Genomic DNA, 18,043 nt, shown 5'->3' with positions numbered 1-18,043 from the left:
CCGCGAACAGCAAAAAGTCCTGGGCGTGCTTTTTTCTTCTCACCCACAACGGATGGAGGCGCTTAATTGGCGGTCCACGCTGCACAAGGTGCGTGCCGTTGCCAAGATCTATGCGGCTCGCACGTTGGCGCTTCGTGATAAGGTGGCCTTGATCAATACTACCATTCTGGCCAGGGCGTGGTATCTCGCACAGGTCCTTCCATTGCCTCGGCAATTGGAACGTGCCCTCAAGCAGGCGGTGTATTGGTTTTTATGGCGAGGTGACATTTTTAAAGTCTCGTATGCCACTTGTACTCTCAGCCCGACAGATGGTGGTTTGGGTCTAGTAGATCTACGCGCGAAGTGCTCTGCTCTGTTTTGGAAACGGACCACTGTTGTTATGGAAAAGGCCCCGAACGGTACCACTGCGGCGGTCTTCAATCTGTATCGTCCCCCATCTGCGGCGGCGCCGGTGAATGTCTCGCACATTCCCTTTTTTCTTAATTATGTGCGTCGCTACTATATGGAAAACAGCTACTTGGAGCTCTGTGACGTTCCCAGCCTTCGAGTCAGCGACGTCGCTTCTGCTTTCCGTGGGTCTACTGTGCGTTGTAAGTGGGAGTATCGGCTACCGTGGTATAACTGGGTCACGGTATGGAAAAATCTTGCCAGCAATGTTCTTCCTCCCTCTGTACACGCAGTGTGGTACAAGGTTGTGCATCGTACCTTCCCTACGAATGCGAAGCTCCACTCCATTAATCTCATCTCGTCTGGAGCTTGTGACCTGTGTGCTGTGGAGGATACGCTTGAACACCGTTTCGTGTGTGGCCATTTTTGCAGTGTTTGGCATACCGCCCGAGATATGGTTCGCCTTATCAATCGGGTGGATACGCGCTCTGTTTTGCCGACAGACGTCTTAATCCCTCAGTGCGCCGCCTACCCGAATACTAAGAAGAATGCCACGGTGTGGCTCCTGGGTCATACCGTATTTGCAATGTTTTCCCTGAAATTGACAACCGAATTTGACTTTCTTACATACTTATGGACTCAGCATGAACAAACTGCAGCCATACCTGGCTATCGTGCTAATTTCGCAAATTTTTTGCAGGTTGCCCTTGCTCATGCTTTTACTCGGATGTCGATGGCTACTTAACATGGTTTGATGATTTGGTTTACTCTTCTACTTTGACCGCTCGTGTTGTGTTTTCCAGGAACGTACAATTATTGAAATTTGTGTAATCAGAGGTACTCTACTTTTTATTCTTTGTGTTCCTTTTCATTTCCGGTATGGTTTACCTTCTCCTTGATTCTGATTATTTTTATGCTGTGGACATCGGCAATTTCTTTTTGCAGAACTTTCTCATGTAGGTCTCCCAAGTGGCGGCAGTACTATCTTTTAGTCTTTTCCTGTATTACCGCGCAGTGCCTTTAATTTCCTTCTTTTAGTTTCACTTCTCCACTTGTTGGACTTTACTCCTCTGCTTTACTGGTGTGGAACTTTCCCAGTAATAGTACACCTGAGGAAGTGGCTTCTTTTTCTAGTTTTGTGTTTTATATTTTTCTATACTGGACTCTTGTTTTTTCTGGTGGATTACTTGTCTCCATTTAGAAGATTTTTTGGATTATGGTTTTTTCTTTGCACCTGTCGCTTTTTCCCGACGGACGTCGACATTCTCAAGGATGCTAACGGGGGCTACGTTTTCTTTTTCGTCTGTTCGTCGTGGGACATGGAGTCGACAGTACCATTATAGCTCATGAAGCTCGCCAATGGAAGGCGTTTTGTGGAGAGCGACAAGGCCGGGCTATAAGGGGAGATGGGAGGCCCGTTATTTAAAAAAAAAAAAAAAAAAAAAACCTGTCACGCGGGAGACCGGGGTTCGATTCCCCGCCGGGGAGGTGCGATTTTTATATCGCAAAAGTTGCACGTGTGGCCCGAAAGGACATTAACGTTGTGATCGAGAAATGTAGTTGCTGCAGAATCGTAAGAAAGTCTGCGTCTTAGGAAGTGTTTCTCGTATTCTTCACACCACGTCGTCGTCGTTTCACAACTTACAGGGTTTGCTGTTGACGCTGAATCATCGCACCCGAGGCTTAGTGAACGAGCTCGAAGCACCCAAGAAAAAGAATAATTTTAGCAGAGCGTGGTTTCGATCCACGGACCTCTGGGTTATGGGCCCAGCACGCTTCCACTGCGCCACTCTGCTGCGTGCAGGCGTTCGCCCTCTTCGGTGCGTGACATGGGACACTTGGAAAAGCGTTGTCTGCGTCGCGTACCGATTAATTAACTGTGTGACATCTCTCAGCTTGACTTGTCTCGACTTTGCTCGACTGACGCTACGCTGACGCTTGCACGAAGCGATATTTACCACGATCGTCTCGAGATGCAGCTGCGAGATGCTCAGGATTGACATTGCACTGCACGCAGGCGGAAACATTCGAATGCACTGCCTAGCTACGCGCCCGCAACTAACAAAATGCCGACCCTGCCAGGATTCGAACCTGAAATCTTCTGATCCGTAGTCAGACGCGTTATCCGTTGCGCCACAGGGCCACTGTTCGCGTTTCGTAGTAAGAGGCGGGTACACATCGCGGAGCAACGTGTTCTCGGTGGCTCGCCAACTGCGTGTCGTCCACTGACAACGGCGGCGCGGCCACTCCGGTCTTCCGCACTCTGCAGGGAGCTGCCAAGGAAGGCATCTCTCCTCTAGCTGCTCGGCCATGGTGCGCCTGCATAGCTTAGAGCTTGCCACACATCTGCCCTCGCCGTTGGACAGGTAGCAGACGGCAAGGCGCGCGTTTTCTGCAATTTTTCGGTGATGACAAGCGGCTGATATGCTTGTAAGTGTAGCATATGAAACAAGAATCGTATGAAGCATCCGTAGACAGGTGCTAAAGTCGCAGTATGGCCGCAGGTGACGGTCGTATGATGGGTCTGTAGCCACAACAGGTTGGCAGCAAAGCGAATACCGCTAACTGAAAGCACCCTGCCGTAGCCCCAGTGGCGCAATTGGTTAGCGCACGGTACTTATAAGGCAGTAGCCGTGAGCAATGCCGGGGTTGTGAGTTCGAGCCTCACCTGGGGCATACTTTTATTTCGTAGCAGCTGACTCTGAAAGCATCGGGACGCTAGATTTGAGATGTATCACCTACTTGAGAATCATAAGTGAGCGTGCATTGTAGGTAAGCATCGCGCATTCCTCGGTAGTGTAGTGGTTAGTATCCCCGCCTGTCACGCGGGAGACCGGGGTTCGATTCCCCGCCGGGGAGGTGCGATTTTTATATCGCAAAAGTTGCACGTGTGGCCCGAAAGGACATTAACGTTGTGATCGAGAAATGTAGTTGCTGCAGAATCGTAAGAAAGTCTGCGTCTTAGGAAGTGTTTCTCGTATTCTTCACACCACGTCGTCGTCGTTTCACAACTTACAGGGTTTGCTGTTGACGCTGAATCATCGCACCCGAGGCTTAGTGAACGAGCTCGAAGCACCCAAGAAAAAGAATAATTTTAGCAGAGCGTGGTTTCGATCCACGGACCTCTGGGTTATGGGCCCAGCACGCTTCCACTGCGCCACTCTGCTGCGTGCAGGCGTTCGCCCTCTTCGGTGCGTGACATGGGACACTTGGAAAAGCGTTGTCTGCGTCGCGTACCGATTAATTAACTGTGTGACATCTCTCAGCTTGACTTGTCTCGACTTTGCTCGACTGACGCTACGCTGACGCTTGCACGAAGCGATATTTACCACGATCGTCTCGAGATGCAGCTGCGAGATGCTCAGGATTGACATTGCACTGCACGCAGGCGGAAACATTCGAATGCACTGCCTAGCTACGCGCCCGCAACTAACAAAATGCCGACCCTGCCAGGATTCGAACCTGGAATCTTCTGATCCGTAGTCAGACGCGTTATCCGTTGCGCCACAGGGCCACTGTTCGCGTTTCGTAGTAAGAGGCGGGTACACATCGCGGAGCAACGTGTTCTCGGTGGCTCGCCAACTGCGTGTCGTCCACTGACAACGGCGGCGCGGCCACTCCGGTCTTCCGCACTCTGCAGGGAGCTGCCAAGGAAGGCATCTCTCCTCTAGCTGCTCGGCCATGGTGCGCCTGCATAGCTTAGAGCTTGCCACACATCTGCCCTCGCCGTTGGACAGGTAGCAGACGGCAAGGCGCGCGTTTTCTGCAATTTTTCGGTGATGACAAGCGGCTGATATGCTTGTAAGTGTAGCATATGAAACAAGAATCGTATGAAGCATCCGTAGACAGGTGCTAAAGTCGCAGTATGGCCGCAGGTGACGGTCGTATGATGGGTCTGTAGCCACAACAGGTTGGCAGCAAAGCGAATACCGCTAACTGAAAGCACCCTGCCGTAGCCCCAGTGGCGCAATTGGTTAGCGCACGGTACTTATAAGGCAGTATCCGTGAGCAATGCCGGGGTTGTGAGTTCGAGCCTCACCTGGGGCATACTTTTATTTCGTAGCAGCTGACTCTGAAAGCATCGGGACGCTAGATTTGAGATGTATCACCTACTTGAGAATCATAAGTGAGCGTGCATTGTAGGTAAGCATCGCGCATTCCTCGGTAGTATAGTGGTTAGTATCCCCGCCTGTCACGCGGGAGACCGGGGTTCGATTCCCCGCCGGGGAGGTGCGATTTTTATATCGCAAAAGTTGCACGTGTGGCCCGAAAGGACATTAACGTTGTGATCGAGAAATGTAGTTGCTGCAGAATCGTAAGAAAGTCTGCGTCTTAGGAAGTGTTTCTCGTATTCTTCACACCACGTCGTCGTCGTTTCACAACTTACAGGGTTTGCTGTTGACGCTGAATCATCGCACCCGAGGCTTAGTGAACGAGCTCGAAGCACCCAAGAAAAAGAATAATTTTAGCAGAGCGTGGTTTCGATCCACGGACCTCTGGGTTATGGGCCCAGCACGCTTCCACTGCGCCACTCTGCTGCGTGCAGGCGTTCGCCCTCTTCGGTGCGTGACATGGGACACTTGGAAAAGCGTTGTCTGCGTCGCGTACCGATTAATTAACTGTGTGACATCTCTCAGCTTGACTTGTCTCGACTTTGCTCGACTGACGCTACGCTGACGCTTGCACGAAGCGATATTTACCACGATCGTCTCGAGATGCAGCTGCGAGATGCTCAGGATTGACATTGCACTGCACGCAGGCGGAAACATTCGAATGCACTGCCTAGCTACGCGCCCGCAACTAACAAAATGCCGACCCTGCCAGGATTCGAACCTGGAATCTTCTGATCCGTAGTCAGACGCGTTATCCGTTGCGCCACAGGGCCACTGTTCGCGTTTCGTAGTAAGAGGCGGGTACACATCGCGGAGCAACGTGTTCTCGGTGGCTCGCCAACTGCGTGTCGTCCACTGACAACGGCGGCGCGGCCACTCCGGTCTTCCGCACTCTGCAGGGAGCTGCCAAGGAAGGCATCTCTCCTCTAGCTGCTCGGCCATGGTGCGCCTGCATAGCTTAGAGCTTGCCACACATCTGCCCTCGCCGTTGGACAGGTAGCAGACGGCAAGGCGCGCGTTTTCTGCAATTTTTCGGTGATGACAAGCGGCTGATATGCTTGTAAGTGTAGCATATGAAACAAGAATCGTATGAAGCATCCGTAGACAGGTGCTAAAGTCGCAGTATGGCCGCAGGTGACGGTCGTATGATGGGTCTGTAGCCACAACAGGTTGGCAGCAAAGCGAATACCGCTAACTGAAAGCACCCTGCCGTAGCCCCAGTGGCGCAATTGGTTAGCGCACGGTACTTATAGGGCAGTAGCCGTGAGCAATGCCGGGGTTGTGAGTTCGAGCCTCACCTGGGGCATACTTTTATTTCGTAGCAGCTGACTCTGAAAGCATCGGGACGCTAGATTTGAGATGTATCACCTACTTGAGAATCATAAGTGAGCGTGCATTGTAGGTAAGCATCGCGCATTCCTCGGTAGTATAGTGGTTAGTATCCCCGCCTGTCACGCGGGAGACCGGGGTTCGATTCCCCGCCGGGGAGGTGCGATTTTTATATCGCAAAAGTTGCACGTGTGGCCCGAAAGGACATTAACGTTGTGATCGAGAAATGTAGTTGCTGCAGAATCGTAAGAAAGTCTGCGTCTTAGGAAGTGTTTCTCGTATTCTTCACACCACGTCGTCGTCGTTTCACAACTTACAGGGTTTGCTGTTGACGCTGAATCATCGCACCCGAGGCTTAGTGAACGAGCTCGAAGCACCCAAGAAAATGAATAATTTTAGCAGAGCGTGGTTTCGATCCACGGACCTCTGGGTTATGGGCCCAGCACGCTTCCACTGCGCCACTCTGCTGCGTGCAGGCGTTCGCCCTCTTCGGTGCGTGACATGGGACACTTGGAAAAGCGTTGTCTGCGTCGCGTACCGATTAATTAACTGTGTGACATCTCTCAGCTTGACTTGTCTCGACTTTGCTCGACTGACGCTACGCTGACGCTTGCACGAAGCGATATTTACCACGATCGTCTCGAGATGCAGCTGCGAGATGCTCAGGATTGACATTGCACTGCACGCAGGCGGAAACATTCGAATGCACTGCCTAGCTACGCGCCCGCAACTAACAAAATGCCGACCCTGCCAGGATTCGAACCTGGAATCTTCTGATCCGTAGTCAGACGCGTTATCCGTTGCGCCACAGGGCCACTGTTCGCGTTTCGTAGGAAGAGGCGGGTACACATCGCGGAGCAACGTGTTCTCGGTGGCTCGCCAACTGCGTGTCGTCCACTGACAACGGCGGCGCGGCCACTCCGGTCTTCCGCACTCTGCAGGGAGCTGCCAAGGAAGGCATCTCTCCTCTAGCTGCTCGGCCATGGTGCGCCTGCATAGCTTAGAGCTTGCCACACATCTGCCCTCGCCGTTGGACAGGTAGCAGACGGCAAGGCGCGCGTTTTCTGCAATTTTTCGGTGATGACAAGCGGCTGATATGCTTGTAAGTGTAGCATATGAAACAAGAATCGTATGAAGCATCCGTAGACAGGTGCTAAAGTCGCAGTATGGCCGCAGGTGACGGTCGTATGATGGGTCTGTAGCCACAACAGGTTGGCAGCAAAGCGAATACCGCTAACTGAAAGCACCCTGCCGTAGCCCCAGTGGCGCAATTGGTTAGCGCACGGTACTTATAAGGCAGTAGCCGTGAGCAATGCCGGGGTTGTGAGTTCGAGCCTCACCTGGGGCATACTTTTATTTCGTAGCAGCTGACTCTGAAAGCATCGGGACGCTAGATTTGAGATGTATCACCTACTTGAGAATCATAAGTGAGCGTGCATTGTAGGTAAGCATCGCGCATTCCTCGGTAGTATAGTGGTTAGTATCCCCGCCTGTCACGCGGGAGACCGGGGTTCGATTCCCCGCCGGGGAGGTGCGATTTTTATATCGCAAAAGTTGCACGTGTGGCCCGAAAGGACATTAACGTTGTGATCGAGAAATGTAGTTGCTGCAGAATCGTAAGAAAGTCTGCGTCTTAGGAAGTGTTTCTCGTATTCTTCACACCACGTCGTCGTCGTTTCACAACTTACAGGGTTTGCTGTTGACGCTGAATCATCGCACCCGAGGCTTAGTGAACGAGCTCGAAGCACCCAAGAAAATGAATAATTTTAGCAGAGCGTGGTTTCGATCCACGGACCTCTGGGTTATGGGCCCAGCACGCTTCCACTGCGCCACTCTGCTGCGTGCAGGCGTTCGCCCTCTTCGGTGCGTGACATGGGACACTTGGAAAAGCGTTGTCTGCGTCGCGTACCGATTAATTAACTGTGTGACATCTCTCAGCTTGACTTGTCTCGACTTTGCTCGACTGACGCTACGCTGACGCTTGCACGAAGCGATATTTACCACGATCGTCTCGAGATGCAGCTGCGAGATGCTCAGGATTGACATTGCACTGCACGCAGGCGGAAACATTCGAATGCACTGCCTAGCTACGCGCCCGCAACTAACAAAATGCCGACCCTGCCAGGATTCGAACCTGGAATCTTCTGATCCGTAGTCAGACGCGTTATCCGTTGCGCCACAGGGCCACTGTTCGCGTTTCGTAGTAAGAGGCGGGTACACATCGCGGAGCAACGTGTTCTCGGTGGCTCGCCAACTGCGTGTCGTCCACTGACAACGGCGGCGCGGCCACTCCGGTCTTCCGCACTCTGCAGGGAGCTGCCAAGGAAGGCATCTCTCCTCTAGCTGCTCGGCCATGGTGCGCCTGCATAGCTTAGAGCTTGCCACACATCTGCCCTCGCCGTTGGACAGGTAGCAGACGGCAAGGCGCGCGTTTTCTGCAATTTTTCGGTGATGACAAGCGGCTGATATGCTTGTAAGTGTAGCATATGAAACAAGAATCGTATGAAGCATCCGTAGACAGGTGCTAAAGTCGCAGTATGGCCGCAGGTGACGGTCGTATGATGGGTCTGTAGCCACAACAGGTTGGCAGCAAAGCGAATACCGCTAACTGAAAGCACCCTGCCGTAGCCCCAGTGGCGCAATTGGTTAGCGCACGGTACTTATAAGGCAGTAGCCGTGAGCAATGCCGGGGTTGTGAGTTCGAGCCTCACCTGGGGCATACTTTTATTTCGTAGCAGCTGACTCTGAAAGCATCGGGACGCTAGATTTGAGATGTATCACCTACTTGAGAATCATAAGTGAGCGTGCATTGTAGGTAAGCATCGCGCATTCCTCGGTAGTATAGTGGTTAGTATCCCCGCCTGTCACGCGGGAGACCGGGGTTCGATTCCCCGCCGGGGAGGTGCGATTTTTATATCGCAAAAGTTGCACGTGTGGCCCGAAAGGACATTAACGTTGTGATCGAGAAATGTAGTTGCTGCAGAATCGTAAGAAAGTCTGCGTCTTAGGAAGTGTTTCTCGTATTCTTCACACCACGTCGTCGTCGTTTCACAACTTATAGGGTTTGCTGTTGACGCTGAATCATCGCACCCGAGGCTTAGTGAACGAGCTCGAAGCACCCAAGAAAAAGAATAATTTTAGCAGAGCGTGGTTTCGATCCACGGACCTCTAGGTTATGGGCCCAGCACGCTTCCACTGCGCCACTCTGCTGCGTGCAGGCGTTCGCCCTCTTCGGTGCGTGACATGGGACACTTGGAAAAGCGTTGTCTGCGTCGCGTACCGATTAATTAACTGTGTGACATCTCTCAGCTTGACTTGTCTCGACTTTGCTCGACTGACGCTACGCTGACGCTTGCACGAAGCGATATTTACCACGATCGTCTCGAGATGCAGCTGCGAGATGCTCAGGATTGACATTGCACTGCACGCAGGCGGAAACATTCGAATGCACTGCCTAGCTACGCGCCCGCAACTAACAAAATGCCGACCCTGCCAGGATTCGAACCTGGAATCTTCTGATCCGTAGTCAGACGCGTTATCCGTTGCGCCACAGGGCCACTGTTCGCGTTTCGTAGTAAGAGGCGGGTACACATCGCGGAGCAACGTGTTCTCGGTGGCTCGCCAACTGCGTGTCGTCCACTGACAACGGCGGCGCGGCCACTCCGGTCTTCCGCACTCTGCAGGGAGCTGCCAAGGAAGGCATCTCTCCTCTAGCTGCTCGGCCATGGTGCGCCTGCATAGCTTAGAGCTTGCCACACATCTGCCCTCGCCGTTGGACAGGTAGCAGACGGCAAGGCGCGCGTTTTCTGCAATTTTTCGGTGATGACAAGCGGCTGATATGCTTGTAAGTGTAGCATATGAAACAAGAATCGTATGAAGCATCCGTAGACAGGTGCTAAAGTCGCAGTATGGCCGCAGGTGACGGTCGTATGATGGGTCTGTAGCCACAACAGGTTGGCAGCAAAGCGAATACCGCTAACTGAAAGCACCCTGCCGTAGCCCCAGTGGCGCAATTGGTTAGCGCACGGTACTTATAAGGCAGTAGCCGTGAGCAATGCCGGGGTTGTGAGTTCGAGCCTCACCTGGGGCATACTTTTATTTCGTAGCAGCTGACTCTGAAAGCATCGGGACGCTAGATTTGAGATGTATCACCTACTTGAGAATCATAAGTGAGCGTGCATTGTAGGTAAGCATCGCGCATTCCTCGGTAGTATAGTGGTTAGTATCCCCGCCTGTCACGCGGGAGACCGGGGTTCGATTCCCCGCCGGGGAGGTGCGATTTTTATATCGCAAAAGTTGCACGTGTGGCCCGAAAGGACATTAACGTTGTGATCGAGAAATGTAGTTGCTGCAGAATCGTAAGAAAGTCTGCGTCTTAGGAAGTGTTTCTCGTATTCTTCACACCACGTCGTCGTCGTTTCACAACTTACAGGGTTTGCTGTTGACGCTGAATCATCGCACCCGAGGCTTAGTGAACGAGCTCGAAGCACCCAAGAAAATGAATAATTTTAGCAGAGCGTGGTTTCGATCCACGGACCTCTGGGTTATGGGCCCAGCACGCTTCCACTGCGCCACTCTGCTGCGTGCAGGCGTTCGCCCTCTTCGGTGCGTGACATGGGACACTTGGAAAAGCGTTGTCTGCGTCGCGTACCGATTAATTAACTGTGTGACATCTCTCAGCTTGACTTGTCTCGACTTTGCTCGACTGACGCTACGCTGACGCTTGCACGAAGCGATATTTACCACGATCGTCTCGAGATGCAGCTGCGAGATGCTCAGGATTGACATTGCACTGCACGCAGGCGGAAACATTCGAATGCACTGCCTAGCTACGCGCCCGCAACTAACAAAATGCCGACCCTGCCAGGATTCGAACCTGGAATCTTCTGATCCGTAGTCAGACGCGTTATCCGTTGCGCCACAGGGCCACTGTTCGCGTTTCGTAGTAAGAGGCGGGTACACATCGCGGAGCAACGTGTTCTCGGTGGCTCGCCAACTGCGTGTCGTCCACTGACAACGGCGGCGCGGCCACTCCGGTCTTCCGCACTCTGCAGGGAGCTGCCAAGGAAGGCATCTCTCCTCTAGCTGCTCGGCCATGGTGCGCCTGCATAGCTTAGAGCTTGCCACACATCTGCCCTCGCCGTTGGACAGGTAGCAGACGGCAAGGCGCGCGTTTTCTGCAATTTTTCGGTGATGACAAGCGGCTGATATGCTTGTAAGTGTAGCATATGAAACAAGAATCGTATGAAGCATCCGTAGACAGGTGCTAAAGTCGCAGTATGGCCGCAGGTGACGGTCGTATGATGGGTCTGTAGCCACAACAGGTTGGCAGCAAAGCGAATACCGCTAACTGAAAGCACCCTGCCGTAGCCCCAGTGGCGCAATTGGTTAGCGCACGGTACTTATAAGGCAGTAGCCGTGAGCAATGCCGGGGTTGTGAGTTCGAGCCTCACCTGGGGCATACTTTTATTTCGTAGCAGCTGACTCTGAAAGCATCGGGACGCTAGATTTGAGATGTATCACCTACTTGAGAATCATAAGTGAGCGTGCATTGTAGGTAAGCATCGCGCATTCCTCGGTAGTATAGTGGTTAGTATCCCCGCCTGTCACGCGGGAGACCGGGGTTCGATTCCCCGCCGGGGAGGTGCGATTTTTATATCGCAAAAGTTGCACGTGTGGCCCGAAAGGACATTAACGTTGTGATCGAGAAATGTAGTTGCTGCAGAATCGTAAGAAAGTCTGCGTCTTAGGAAGTGTTTCTCGTATTCTTCACACCACGTCGTCGTCGTTTCACAACTTACAGGGTTTGCTGTTGACGCTGAATCATCGCACCCGAGGCTTAGTGAACGAGCTCGAAGCACCCAAGAAAATGAATAATTTTAGCAGAGCGTGGTTTCGATCCACGGACCTCTGGGTTATGGGCCCAGCACGCTTCCACTGCGCCACTCTGCTGCGTGCAGGCGTTCGCCCTCTTCGGTGCGTGACATGGGACACTTGGAAAAGCGTTGTCTGCGTCGCGTACCGATTAATTAACTGTGTGACATCTCTCAGCTTGACTTGTCTCGACTTTGCTCGACTGACGCTACGCTGACGCTTGCACGAAGCGATATTTACCACGATCGTCTCGAGATGCAGCTGCGAGATGCTCAGGATTGACATTGCACTGCACGCAGGCGGAAACATTCGAATGCACTGCCTAGCTACGCGCCCGCAACTAACAAAATGCCGACCCTGCCAGGATTCGAACCTGGAATCTTCTGATCCGTAGTCAGACGCGTTATCCGTTGCGCCACAGGGCCACTGTTCGCGTTTCGTAGTAAGAGGCGGGTACACATCGCGGAGCAACGTGTTCTCGGTGGCTCGCCAACTGCGTGTCGTCCACTGACAACGGCGGCGCGGCCACTCCGGTCTTCCGCACTCTGCAGGGAGCTGCCAAGGAAGGCATCTCTCCTCTAGCTGCTCGGCCATGGTGCGCCTGCATAGCTTAGAGCTTGCCACACATCTGCCCTCGCCGTTGGACAGGTAGCAGACGGCAAGGCGCGCGTTTTCTGCAATTTTTCGGTGATGACAAGCGGCTGATATGCTTGTAAGTGTAGCATATGAAACAAGAATCGTATGAAGCATCCGTAGACAGGTGCTAAAGTCGCAGTATGGCCGCAGGTGACGGTCGTATGATGGGTCTGTAGCCACAACAGGTTGGCAGCAAAGCGAATACCGCTAACTGAAAGCACCCTGCCGTAGCCCCAGTGGCGCAATTGGTTAGCGCACGGTACTTATAAGGCAGTAGCCGTGAGCAATGCCGGGGTTGTGAGTTCGAGCCTCACCTGGGGCATACTTTTATTTCGTAGCAGCTGACTCTGAAAGCATCGGGACGCTAGATTTGAGATGTATCACCTACTTGAGAATCATAAGTGAGCGTGCATTGTAGGTAAGCATCGCGCATTCCTCGGTAGTATAGTGGTTAGTATCCCCGCCTGTCACGCGGGAGACCGGGGTTCGATTCCCCGCCGGGGAGGTGCGATTTTTATATCGCAAAAGTTGCACGTGTGGCCCGAAAGGACATTAACGTTGTGATCGAGAAATGTAGTTGCTGCAGAATCGTAAGAAAGTCTGCGTCTTAGGAAGTGTTTCTCGTATTCTTCACACCACGTCGTCGTCGTTTCACAACTTACAGGGTTTGCTGTTGACGCTGAATCATCGCACCCGAGGCTTAGTGAACGAGCTCGAAGCACCCAAGAAAATGAATAATTTTAGCAGAGCGTGGTTTCGATCCACGGACCTCTGGGTTATGGGCCCAGCACGCTTCCACTGCGCCACTCTGCTGCGTGCAGGCGTTCGCCCTCTTCGGTGCGTGACATGGGACACTTGGAAAAGCGTTGTCTGCGTCGCGTACCGATTAATTAACTGTGTGACATCTCTCAGCTTGACTTGTCTCGACTTTGCTCGACTGACGCTACGCTGACGCTTGCACGAAGCGATATTTACCACGATCGTCTCGAGATGCAGCTGCGAGATGCTCAGGATTGACATTGCACTGCACGCAGGCGGAAACATTCGAATGCACTGCCTAGCTACGCGCCCGCAACTAACAAAATGCCGACCCTGCCAGGATTCGAACCTGGAATCTTCTGATCCGTAGTCAGACGCGTTATCCGTTGCGCCACAGGGCCACTGTTCGCGTTTCGTAGTAAGAGGCGGGTACACATCGCGGAGCAACGTGTTCTCGGTGGCTCGCCAACTGCGTGTCGTCCACTGACAACGGCGGCGCGGCCACTCCGGTCTTCCGCACTCTGCAGGGAGCTGCCAAGGAAGGCATCTCTCCTCTAGCTGCTCGGCCATGGTGCGCCTGCATAGCTTAGAGCTTGCCACACATCTGCCCTCGCCGTTGGACAGGTAGCAGACGGCAAGGCGCGCGTTTTCTGCAATTTTTCGGTGATGACAAGCGGCTGATATGCTTGTAAGTGTAGCATATGAAACAAGAATCGTATGAAGCATCCGTAGACAGGTGCTAAAGTCGCAGTATGGCCGCAGGTGACGGTCGTATGATGGGTCTGTAGCCACAACAGGTTGGCAGCAAAGCGAATACCGCTAACTGAAAGCACCCTGCCGTAGCCCCAGTGGCGCAATTGGTTAGCGCACGGTACTTATAAGGCAGTAGCCGTGAGCAATGCCGGGGTTGTGAGTTCGAGCCTCACCTGGGGCATACTTTTATTTCGTAGCAGCTGACTCTGAAAGCATCGGGACGCTAGATTTGAGATGTATCACCTACTTGAGAATCATAAGTGAGCGTGCATTGTAGGTAAGCATCGCGCATTCCTCGGTAGTATAGTGGTTAGTATCCCCGCCTGTCACGCGGGAGACCGGGGTTCGATTCCCCGCCGGGGAGGTGCGATTTTTATATCGCAAAAGTTGCACGTGTGGCCCGAAAGGACATTAACGTTGTGATCGAGAAATGTAGTTGCTGCAGAATCGTAAGAAAGTCTGCGTCTTAGGAAGTGTTTCTCGTATTCTTCACACCACGTCGTCGTCGTTTCACAACTTATAGGGTTTGCTGTTGACGCTGAATCATCGCACCCGAGGCTTAGTGAACGAGCTCGAAGCACCCAAGAAAAAGAATAATTTTAGCAGAGCGTGGTTTCGATCCACGGACCTCTGGGTTATGGGCCCAGCACGCTTCCACTGCGCCACTCTGCTGCGTGCAGGCGTTCGCCCTCTTCGGTGCGTGACATGGGACACTTGGAAAAGCGTTGTCTGCGTCGCGTACCGATTAATTAACTGTGTGACATCTCTCAGCTTGACTTGTCTCGACTTTGCTCGACTGACGCTACGCTGACGCTTGCACGAAGCGATATTTACCACGATCGTCTCGAGATGCAGCTGCGAGATGCTCAGGATTGACATTGCACTGCACGCAGGCGGAAACATTCGAATGCACTGCCTAGCTACGCGCCCGCAACTAACAAAATGCCGACCCTGCCAGGATTCGAACCTGGAATCTTCTGATCCGTAGTCAGACGCGTTATCCGTTGCGCCACAGGGCCACTGTTCGCGTTTCGTAGTAAGAGGCGGGTACACATCGCGGAGCAACGTGTTCTCGGTGGCTCGCCAACTGCGTGTCGTCCACTGACAACGGCGGCGCGGCCACTCCGGTCTTCCGCACTCTGCAGGGAGCTGCCAAGGAAGGCATCTCTCCTCTAGCTGCTCGACCATGGTGCGCCTGCATAGCTTAGAGCTTGCCACACATCTGCCCTCGCCGTTGGACAGGTAGCAGACGGCAAGGCGCGCGTTTTCTGCAATTTTTCGGTGATGACAAGCGGCTGATATGCTTGTAAGTGTAGCATATGAAACAAGAATCGTATGAAGCATCCGTAGACAGGTGCTAAAGTCGCAGTATAGCCGCAGGTGACGGTCGTATGATGGGTCTGTAGCCACAACAGGTTGGCAGCAAAGCGAATACCGCTAACTGAAAGCACCCTGCCGTAGCCCCAGTGGCGCAATTGGTTAGCGCACGGTACTTATAAGGCAGTAGCCGTGAGCAATGCCGGGGTTGTGAGTTCGAGCCTCACCTGGGGCATACTTTTATTTCGTAGCAGCTGACTCTGAAAGCATCGGGACGCTAGATTTGAGATGTATCACCTACTTGAGAATCATAAGTGAGCGTGCATTGTAGGTAAGCATCGCGCATTCCTCGGTAGTATAGTGGTTAGTATCCCCGCCTGTCACGCGGGAGACCGGGGTTCGATTCCCCGCCGGGGAGGTGCGATTTTTATATCGCAAAAGTTGCACGTGTGGCCCGAAAGGACATTAACGTTGTGATCGAGAAATGTAGTTGCTGCAGAATCGTAAGAAAGTCTGCGTCTTAGGAAGTGTTTCTCGTATTCTTCACACCACGTCGTCGTCGTTTCACAACTTACAGGGTTTGCTGTTGACGCTGAATCATCGCACCCGAGGCTTAGTGAACGAGCTCGAAGCACCCAAGAAAAAGAATAATTTTAGCAGAGCGTGGTTTCGATCCACGGACCTCTGGGTTATGGGCCCAGCACGCTTCCACTGCGCCACTCTGCTGCGTGCAGGCGTTCGCCCTCTTCGGTGCGTGACATGGGACACTTGGAAAAGCGTTGTCTGCGTCGCGTACCGATTAATTAACTGTGTGACATCTCTCAGCTTGACTTGTCTCGACTTTGCTCGACTGACGCTACGCTGACGCTTGCACGAAGCGATATTTACCACGATCGTCTCGAGATGCAGCTGCGAGATGCTCAGGATTGACATTGCACTGCACGCAGGCGGAAACATTCGAATGCACTGCCTAGCTACGCGCCCGCAACTAACAAAATGCCGACCCTGCCAGGATTCGAACCTGGAATCTTCTGATCCGTAGTCAGACGCGTTATCCGTTGCGCCACAGGGCCACTGTTCGCGTTTCGTAGTAAGAGGCGGGTACACATCGCGGAGCAACGTGTTCTCGGTGGCTCGCCAACTGCGTGTCGTCCACTGACAACGGCGGCGCGGCCACTCCGGTCTTCCGCACTCTGCAGGGAGCTGCCAAGGAAGGCATCTCTCCTCTAGCTGCTCGGCCATGGTGCGCCTGCATAGCTTAGAGCTTGCCACACATCTGCCCTCGCCGTTGGACAGGTAGCAGACGGCAAGGCGCGCGTTTTCTGCAATTTTTCGGTGATGACAAGCGGCTGATATGCTTGTAAGTGTAGCATATGAAACAAGAATCGTATGAAGCATCCGTAGACAGGTGCTAAAGTCGCAGTATGGCCGCAGGTGACGGTCGTATGATGGGTCTGTAGCCACAACAGGTTGGCAGCAAAGCGAATACCGCTAACTGAAAGCACCCTGCCGTAGCCCCAGTGGCGCAATTGGTTAGCGCACGGTACTTATAAGGCAGTAGCCGTGAGCAATGCCGGGGTTGTGAGTTCGAGCCTCACCTGGGGCATACTTTTATTTCGTAGCAGCTGACTCTGAAAGCATCGGGACGCTAGATTTGAGATGTATCACCTACTTGAGAATCATAAGTGAGCGTGCATTGTAGGTAAGCATCGCGCATTCCTCGGTAGTATAGTGGTTAGTATCCCCGCCTGTCACGCGGGAGACCGGGGTTCGATTCCCCGCCGGGGAGGTGCGATTTTTATATCGCAAAAGTTGCACGTGTGGCCCGAAAGGACATTAACGTTGTGATCGAGAAATGTAGTTGCTGCAGAATCGTAAGAAAGTCTGCGTCTTAGGAAGTGTTTCTCGTATTCTTCACACCACGTCGTCGTCGTTTCACAACTTACAGGGTTTGCTGTTGACGCTGAATCATCGCACCCGAGGCTTAGTGAACGAGCTCGAAGCACCCAAGAAAAAGAATAATTTTAGCAGAGCGTGGTTTCGATCCACGGACCTCTGGGTTATGGGCCCAGCACGCTTCCACTGCGCCACTCTGCTGCGTGCAGGCGTTCGCCCTCTTCGGTGCGTGACATGGGACACTTGGAAAAGCGTTGTCTGCGTCGCGTACCGATTAATTAACTGTGTGACATCTCTCAGCTTGACTTGTCTCGACTTTGCTCGACTGACGCTACGCTGACGCTTGCACGAAGCGATATTTACCACGATCGTCTCGAGATGCAGCTGCGAGATGCTCAGGATTGACATTGCACTGCACGCAGGCGGAAACATTCGAATGCACTGCCTAGCTACGCGCCCGCAACTAACAAAATGCCGACCCTGCCAGGATTCGAACCTGGAATCTTCTGATCCGTAGTCAGACGCGTTATCCGTTGCGCCACAGGGCCACTGTTCGCATTTCGTAGTAAGAGGCGGGTACACATCGCGGAGCAACGTGTTCTCGGTGGCTCGCCAACTGCGTGTCGTCCACTGACAACGGCGGCGCGGCCACTCCGGTCTTCCGCACTCTGCAGGGAGCTGCCAAGGAAGGCATCTCTCCTCTAGCTGCTCGGCCATGGTGCGCCTGCATAGCTTAGAGCTTGCCACACATCTGCCCTCGCCGTTGGACAGGTAGCAGACGGCAAGGCGCGCGTTTTCTGCAATTTTTCGGTGATGACAAGCGGCTGATATGCTTGTAAGTGTAGCATATGAAACAAGAATCGTATGAAGCATCCGTAGACAGGTGCTAAAGTCGCAGTATGGCCGCAGGTGACGGTCGTATGATGGGTCTGTAGCCACAACAGGTTGGCAGCAAAGCGAATACCGCTAACTGAAAGCAC

At 53.1% G+C, this 18,043-nt stretch overlaps 34 non-coding genes across 34 annotated transcripts; 22 read left to right on the top strand and 12 right to left on the bottom strand.

Annotated features, from left to right (window-relative positions):
• Positions 1-2,457: 2,457 nt before the first annotated feature.
• Trnar-acg lies at positions 2,458-2,530 on the bottom strand. The gene has a single exon. It is a non-coding gene; the product is annotated as a tRNA-Arg (tRNA).
• A 441-nt stretch (positions 2,531-2,971) lies between these two features.
• On the top strand, positions 2,972-3,063 carry Trnai-uau. The gene is given in 2 exon segments: positions 2,972-3,009; positions 3,028-3,063. It is a non-coding gene; the product is annotated as a tRNA-Ile (tRNA).
• A 111-nt stretch (positions 3,064-3,174) lies between these two features.
• On the top strand, positions 3,175-3,246 carry Trnad-guc. The gene has a single exon. It is a non-coding gene; the product is annotated as a tRNA-Asp (tRNA).
• A 582-nt stretch (positions 3,247-3,828) lies between these two features.
• Trnar-acg lies at positions 3,829-3,901 on the bottom strand. Its single transcript has one exon. It is a non-coding gene; the product is annotated as a tRNA-Arg (tRNA).
• Positions 3,902-4,342: 441 nt separating this feature from the next.
• Positions 4,343-4,434, top strand: Trnai-uau. Its single transcript is given in 2 exon segments — positions 4,343-4,380; positions 4,399-4,434. It is a non-coding gene; the product is annotated as a tRNA-Ile (tRNA).
• A 111-nt stretch (positions 4,435-4,545) lies between these two features.
• Positions 4,546-4,617, top strand: Trnad-guc. Its single transcript has one exon. It is a non-coding gene; the product is annotated as a tRNA-Asp (tRNA).
• Positions 4,618-5,199: 582 nt separating this feature from the next.
• Trnar-acg lies at positions 5,200-5,272 on the bottom strand. The gene has a single exon. It is a non-coding gene; the product is annotated as a tRNA-Arg (tRNA).
• Positions 5,273-5,713: 441 nt separating this feature from the next.
• Trnai-uau lies at positions 5,714-5,805 on the top strand. The gene is given in 2 exon segments: positions 5,714-5,751; positions 5,770-5,805. It is a non-coding gene; the product is annotated as a tRNA-Ile (tRNA).
• A 111-nt stretch (positions 5,806-5,916) lies between these two features.
• Trnad-guc lies at positions 5,917-5,988 on the top strand. Its single transcript has one exon. It is a non-coding gene; the product is annotated as a tRNA-Asp (tRNA).
• Positions 5,989-6,570: 582 nt separating this feature from the next.
• Trnar-acg lies at positions 6,571-6,643 on the bottom strand. Its single transcript has one exon. It is a non-coding gene; the product is annotated as a tRNA-Arg (tRNA).
• A 441-nt stretch (positions 6,644-7,084) lies between these two features.
• Positions 7,085-7,176, top strand: Trnai-uau. Its single transcript is given in 2 exon segments — positions 7,085-7,122; positions 7,141-7,176. It is a non-coding gene; the product is annotated as a tRNA-Ile (tRNA).
• Positions 7,177-7,287: 111 nt separating this feature from the next.
• Positions 7,288-7,359, top strand: Trnad-guc. Its single transcript has one exon. It is a non-coding gene; the product is annotated as a tRNA-Asp (tRNA).
• A 582-nt stretch (positions 7,360-7,941) lies between these two features.
• Positions 7,942-8,014, bottom strand: Trnar-acg. Its single transcript has one exon. It is a non-coding gene; the product is annotated as a tRNA-Arg (tRNA).
• Positions 8,015-8,455: 441 nt separating this feature from the next.
• Positions 8,456-8,547, top strand: Trnai-uau. Its single transcript is given in 2 exon segments — positions 8,456-8,493; positions 8,512-8,547. It is a non-coding gene; the product is annotated as a tRNA-Ile (tRNA).
• Positions 8,548-8,658: 111 nt separating this feature from the next.
• Positions 8,659-8,730, top strand: Trnad-guc. The gene has a single exon. It is a non-coding gene; the product is annotated as a tRNA-Asp (tRNA).
• A 582-nt stretch (positions 8,731-9,312) lies between these two features.
• Trnar-acg lies at positions 9,313-9,385 on the bottom strand. Its single transcript has one exon. It is a non-coding gene; the product is annotated as a tRNA-Arg (tRNA).
• A 441-nt stretch (positions 9,386-9,826) lies between these two features.
• On the top strand, positions 9,827-9,918 carry Trnai-uau. Its single transcript is given in 2 exon segments — positions 9,827-9,864; positions 9,883-9,918. It is a non-coding gene; the product is annotated as a tRNA-Ile (tRNA).
• Positions 9,919-10,029: 111 nt separating this feature from the next.
• On the top strand, positions 10,030-10,101 carry Trnad-guc. Its single transcript has one exon. It is a non-coding gene; the product is annotated as a tRNA-Asp (tRNA).
• Positions 10,102-10,683: 582 nt separating this feature from the next.
• Trnar-acg lies at positions 10,684-10,756 on the bottom strand. The gene has a single exon. It is a non-coding gene; the product is annotated as a tRNA-Arg (tRNA).
• Positions 10,757-11,197: 441 nt separating this feature from the next.
• Trnai-uau lies at positions 11,198-11,289 on the top strand. The gene is given in 2 exon segments: positions 11,198-11,235; positions 11,254-11,289. It is a non-coding gene; the product is annotated as a tRNA-Ile (tRNA).
• A 111-nt stretch (positions 11,290-11,400) lies between these two features.
• Trnad-guc lies at positions 11,401-11,472 on the top strand. Its single transcript has one exon. It is a non-coding gene; the product is annotated as a tRNA-Asp (tRNA).
• A 582-nt stretch (positions 11,473-12,054) lies between these two features.
• Trnar-acg lies at positions 12,055-12,127 on the bottom strand. Its single transcript has one exon. It is a non-coding gene; the product is annotated as a tRNA-Arg (tRNA).
• A 441-nt stretch (positions 12,128-12,568) lies between these two features.
• Trnai-uau lies at positions 12,569-12,660 on the top strand. The gene is given in 2 exon segments: positions 12,569-12,606; positions 12,625-12,660. It is a non-coding gene; the product is annotated as a tRNA-Ile (tRNA).
• A 111-nt stretch (positions 12,661-12,771) lies between these two features.
• Positions 12,772-12,843, top strand: Trnad-guc. The gene has a single exon. It is a non-coding gene; the product is annotated as a tRNA-Asp (tRNA).
• Positions 12,844-13,425: 582 nt separating this feature from the next.
• On the bottom strand, positions 13,426-13,498 carry Trnar-acg. Its single transcript has one exon. It is a non-coding gene; the product is annotated as a tRNA-Arg (tRNA).
• Positions 13,499-13,939: 441 nt separating this feature from the next.
• On the top strand, positions 13,940-14,031 carry Trnai-uau. Its single transcript is given in 2 exon segments — positions 13,940-13,977; positions 13,996-14,031. It is a non-coding gene; the product is annotated as a tRNA-Ile (tRNA).
• A 111-nt stretch (positions 14,032-14,142) lies between these two features.
• Positions 14,143-14,214, top strand: Trnad-guc. Its single transcript has one exon. It is a non-coding gene; the product is annotated as a tRNA-Asp (tRNA).
• Positions 14,215-14,796: 582 nt separating this feature from the next.
• On the bottom strand, positions 14,797-14,869 carry Trnar-acg. The gene has a single exon. It is a non-coding gene; the product is annotated as a tRNA-Arg (tRNA).
• A 441-nt stretch (positions 14,870-15,310) lies between these two features.
• Trnai-uau lies at positions 15,311-15,402 on the top strand. The gene is given in 2 exon segments: positions 15,311-15,348; positions 15,367-15,402. It is a non-coding gene; the product is annotated as a tRNA-Ile (tRNA).
• Positions 15,403-15,513: 111 nt separating this feature from the next.
• On the top strand, positions 15,514-15,585 carry Trnad-guc. Its single transcript has one exon. It is a non-coding gene; the product is annotated as a tRNA-Asp (tRNA).
• Positions 15,586-16,167: 582 nt separating this feature from the next.
• Positions 16,168-16,240, bottom strand: Trnar-acg. The gene has a single exon. It is a non-coding gene; the product is annotated as a tRNA-Arg (tRNA).
• A 441-nt stretch (positions 16,241-16,681) lies between these two features.
• Positions 16,682-16,773, top strand: Trnai-uau. Its single transcript is given in 2 exon segments — positions 16,682-16,719; positions 16,738-16,773. It is a non-coding gene; the product is annotated as a tRNA-Ile (tRNA).
• A 111-nt stretch (positions 16,774-16,884) lies between these two features.
• On the top strand, positions 16,885-16,956 carry Trnad-guc. Its single transcript has one exon. It is a non-coding gene; the product is annotated as a tRNA-Asp (tRNA).
• A 582-nt stretch (positions 16,957-17,538) lies between these two features.
• On the bottom strand, positions 17,539-17,611 carry Trnar-acg. The gene has a single exon. It is a non-coding gene; the product is annotated as a tRNA-Arg (tRNA).
• Positions 17,612-18,043: the final 432 nt, after the last annotated feature.

The sequence above is a fragment of the Schistocerca americana genome, chromosome 8 (assembly GCF_021461395.2).
Source record: "Schistocerca americana isolate TAMUIC-IGC-003095 chromosome 8, iqSchAmer2.1, whole genome shotgun sequence".
NCBI classification, from domain to species: domain Eukaryota; kingdom Metazoa; phylum Arthropoda; class Insecta; order Orthoptera; family Acrididae; genus Schistocerca; species Schistocerca americana.
This window is presented reverse-complemented; position numbering and strand designations above follow the sequence as displayed.